Genomic DNA, 5197 nt, shown 5'->3' on the forward strand with positions numbered 1-5197 from the left:
ACTCATTTGAGTATGTTTATCAAGAAGGCTCACAGAGAATCCTTCAACTTGATACTGAGTTTTTACTCATAAAAGAGGCCCAAGAAAGCCTATTGTTACTGTTACCTACTGGGGAGCAAAGTACTCTGAATACTGACCATTTCAAACGAGGGGAGTACTATACAGACTCAACCACAAAGACAGCTTGTCCAGAAGGCTCAGAGCCACTTTACGATATTTCTGTAAGGGCCCAAGGATCCACGGAACATCAAACGTAGCTCTGGGGTAGCGGAGTACCCTACATAGCGACCCTTTCTAGACTGAGAGGAGTACTGGCCAAGCTCTGAATTAAGTTTATCAAGGAGGCTCACAGAAAGTCATATAACTTGATATCGGTCTGCAGAGTACTCAGCATAATGACCCCTTATAGCAGGGGGAGTACTGATCAAGCTCAATCTGAAATCAACTTGTCAAAGAGGCCCATAGAGGGCCAACCAACTCAACAGTGAATTTAAGAACTCCAGCAGAAATGGTCCATCAAGGAGGCTAAACAAAAAGCCTACCAACTTGATAAAACATCTGTACATAGCCCCAGGGAGCAGAGTGCTCTGCATAACGACCCTCTAAATGAGGGGAGTACTAGTCAAAATCAACCCTGAGAATATCATGTCAAGGGGGTACACAGGCCTTCAAACTTGAAATTAGAAAGCAAAGTACTCTGCATAGCAACCCTCAAAAGCGAGGGGAGTAATACTGCACTTAACCATACATGTTAAACAGAGCTCAAAGAGCAGAAGCCTCAGAAAAAATGACTCTCTAAACCGAGAGGAGGCCAAACCATACTCTATGCCAGAGACAGTCTTATCAAAGAGGCTCATTTCCAAAGACTTTGTGTGGAGCCCTGGAGAGCGGAGGCCTCAGCAGGATGACTCTCTAGAACGAGAGGAGGCATAACAACTCTCAGCCCTAAAGAGATTTAACCCGAAGAGGCCTACACCTTTATTGCTACTGTCTGTACAGAGCTCTAGGAACAGAGGCCTCAGCAAAATGACTCTCTAAAATGAGAGGTGGCTTAACATCACTTTACACCAGAGATCCAAGAAGGCCCCAAAGAGCCAATATAATGTTAACACTGTTTGTGCTGAGCTCTGGAGAGCAGAGGCCTCAACAGAACGACTCTATAATGAGAGAAGGCCTACCGACACTCAACTCTAAAGACAGTTAACAGAGTTGGCTCCCCAAGAGACTACAACACCAGTACCGCTGTCTGTATGAAGTTCTGAGTGCGGAGGCCTCAGCAGAATGAAAGCGAGAGGAGGCCTAATTTACACAAAAGATAATCTCACTAAGGAGGCTCACAAAGAGTCATCCAATTTGATGAAACTGTCTATATGGAGCTCTAGGAAGCAAAGGACTCAGCAGGAAGACTCTCCAGAACAAGAGGTTAACCAAGGAGACTCTTAAAGAGCCTACAACTTCAGAGCACTGTCTGTACAGATCATAGTCCCCAGCAGAACAACTCTCCCAAGTCAGAGGAGGCCAAACTAAACTCTATACTATGGAACCCACTATTTATGCAGAGCTCTGGGGAGCAGAGGCCTTAGCATGATGACTCTCTGGAGAGAGAGGCAGCCTGACCACACTCAACCTCAAAGGGGTCCAGAGACTCAATAGCCTGCAGCTTTAAGCTATCATGTGCATGGAGTTCTAAGGGCGAAGGCCTCAGCAAAATGGCTCCAAAATGAGAGGAGCTCACAAAAAGCCCTATATCCTACATCTATGTGGAGCTCTAGGGCAGTGTTTTCCATCCCTGTTGTTGAAGGCTCATCAACAGTGCACATTTTGGATGTCTCCCTTATCTGACCCATACATTTATGGTCTTGGAGCTCTACTAATGAGCTGATAAGTTGAATCAGGTGAGTTTGATTAGAAGAGTTCAAAAATGTGTAGTGTTGGTGTACCTCCAGGAATAGGGTTGCAACCCTCAAAGGGAAGTAGGGGAGATGTTATTTACCTCTACCGACTCTGTGGCGCTGAACATGTCTGTACTGTATCTCTTCTCCTTGGTGGAGGACGATTAGCAACGCTATCTTCTGTCCCTGTCTTTGGTCCTCAGACTGAGATGGGCCAGGTCCCCCTGTTTGCTTGGCCGTGAATTCAGACCAGCACATTATATAGGTTTTAAATGCAGCCGAGCGCGCCTTTACCTCCTTGAACTTGCCTCCCACCCCCTCAACGGATGTGCCAAACTGCTCAGAAGGCGAAACCGGTGCATTGAGAAGAAAGTCCTGCTCTTTCTCCCAGATACTAGCCAGGTTCACCCAGAGGTGTCTCTTCGTGGCCACCATTGCTGCCATCGATCTACTAATTGCGGCAGTGGTCTGTTTAGTAGACTGGAGAGCCAGGTCTGTCATCCTTTCAATATTTTCATAATTAGCTTGCTGATGCAGGCCGAATCTGGATTCATCCATGCTTTCTCAATCTCTTTCTTCCATAACCTCTAAAAACTGAACATATGCGGAGCAGGCAGGCTGAGAAGGATCAGACTTTTCTACTTCTTCGCCTTGTTCCCCATAGTGTCTTGTTAGACGTGCAAATTCCTGTTCGAAAAGGAACTCCTTTGTTGTTCCACAGAAGACAGAAATTCATACAGGTTTTGAAGGACATGAGGGTGAGTAAATGATTACAGAATTTCCATTGTTGGGTGAACATTTTTTTTTTAACATCCCTGCAGTTTTACACAATAATTACAAATAAATTGTAAAACTTTACAGTTTTATGATAATGTGCTAATAATTATTTCAGACAAATTATGAGGCTACCTGTCTCCTCCCACCTCATCTCTCTCTTTCTCTCTCTGACCGGAGGTAAGAGGCTTGCCGGTTGAAGCTCAGTACAGCACAACCCAATCTGACTAATCTGATTATCTTAAAATGGACTCTTATCAATCATGAGCTAGCGTGAGACACACACACAAGCAGGCCTAGTGCTAGTAAGATCAGACAGTTACTTGTTCCAATCAGCAACAAGTTAAAAGTGTAGGGCAGGAAACAGTCATGACCAAGTGAAAGCCTTCAAGGTTTCTGTTTATGTCCCTTCCACCTCTTGACCTTTATGGCCTTAATCAAGACACTTGTGGTGCTGTAACACGTCCTGATGTACCCGTAAATTAATAGGTAATACAAATGTGAATGGGGCCTTATATATGCGCTTCATCTTTCTTATCCACCCGGCACATAGCACATGTTGGGTCAAAAGGTGAACTTTGTTTCCAGTGCTCCAAAAGCCTTCTGATTAATGTGAGCTGACCACATAGTGTTTAAAAGGACTGTGGTCAAAGCTAAGCCAATATTACCAGTGGCTGCATAGAGGTCCTCTTTCTGTTAGTACCATTAATTGGGCCAGTAAAAGGGAAGGAAAGATTTAACAGGATCAAGTGACAGGCAGCGACATTCAAAAACAGACCAAACCATTACTTTACTTTGAGGGAAAAGAATGATGCAAAGCATACACCACAGTTCAAAAGTTTGGGGTCGGTATGATTTTTTTAATGCCTCCTGCTCACAAAGCCTGCATTTATTTGATAAAAAATACAGTAAAAAACAGTAATGTTGAGAAATTTTAAAATGTAATTTATTCCTGTGATGGCAAAGCTGAATTTTCAGCATCATTACTTCCGTCTTCAGTGCCATATCCTTCCGAAATCATTTGAATATGCTGATTTGGTGCTTAAGAAACATGTCTTATTATAATCTATGTTGAAAACAAAAAAGAATCCAAATTCATTTATTTGAAATCGAAATATTTTGTAACATTATAAATGGCATTACTGTCACTTTTGATCAATTGCATGCATAGTTGCAAAATTAAAGGATATCATACTGACCCAGACTTCCAAACAGTATAACAATGTCCATACATGTATTATAATTAAATATAATATAAATCATCCTTCATTCATCCCTACACATATTATTGTAACCATTGTAATCTGGCAATGTGTGACTTCTTGTACTTTAGACTCAATGGCTGAGCCAATGTTACGTGTCTGAGCTCTATGGCTAAATGTCAAATTTTCCAATTTAACCGTTTTATTGCCTTGGGCAATTTGTAATTTACAAATCAATATTTAATATTTCAGTCAAACTAATTTGTATAAATTATTTTGTATAAATTAGAAAACTGCTCCAGTTCTGGAGGTCTGCTGGAAGATATAGTCAGGACGTAATCTTCATAGGCTTTGACCTTAGAGCACTCACTGCACAAGCTCCGAATGACTACTTCACAGCTCCCTCTCTCTTGTTTCATATATCTCCATCCTTTGATATTTTTTTTTTTTTTTTTTTAACACAGCTTCTCATAATAACAGTGGCCTTTAAGCGCTTCTATGTCTGACCCACAAATATCAGGCTGAAATGTAATTTTTATGTCAAAGCAAGCTATAATAAGAAGAGAGTAATAGTGTTGTGCTATAGGACACAATGTCACAATGAACAAAGGTATCATGGCTTAGGGCTTCCTGGGAACTCAAATCTCCTTTCACCTGTTGGGCATTCCTAGCCAAGCTTATAAACTCAAGGAGGAGCAGGAAAGAAAGAGGGGGACACTGACACTTGGGATTTTTTAATGTGACATGAGGACGCGTTACACTAATGGTTTAACACCATCATCTTAAAACTCTTGCAGAAGTTGTGCTGGGGGATCTTCATAATGTTCATCTTTCTGTCCATTGAGTTAACTTGATACTCTTTTACTGTCACATAGATGTATGTAGAGACATTCATATTTTTCCTCATTTAAGAAGTTTTTCCCCCGAAATAAATCAATAGCACCTCTGAAAAATAAAACTTTAGTCATGTCAGTAGCTTAACAAAATTTGATGATTGACCTCAACAATGTGGCTGCCATATTGAGGTAACATAACCAGCTATACCACTTATTTATTTCGGTTATATTGTCTGACAATTTTTTAATATTGGAATATTAATCATGGCTGACTGTGAATAGTGCATTGCAATATTTCAATCTACTTCAAATCATCAATCAATATGTTTCTGGGCCACAAGCTCACATTCATACTGAGGAGACAAAATGCCTTTTGCCATGTATGTGTGGATTATAGGCTAAAGAGGGTTAAGAAGTCACCACTTGGATTTCTTGGCCTGCCCCTCCTTTCTCCTCTGCTCGTTCCTTGTCTCTCGCTATCTCTCTGTAATCT

Source organism: Gobio gobio (genome assembly GCF_949357685.1).
Source record: "Gobio gobio genome assembly, chromosome: 4".
Taxonomy (NCBI): Eukaryota; Metazoa; Chordata; class Actinopteri; order Cypriniformes; family Gobionidae; genus Gobio; species Gobio gobio.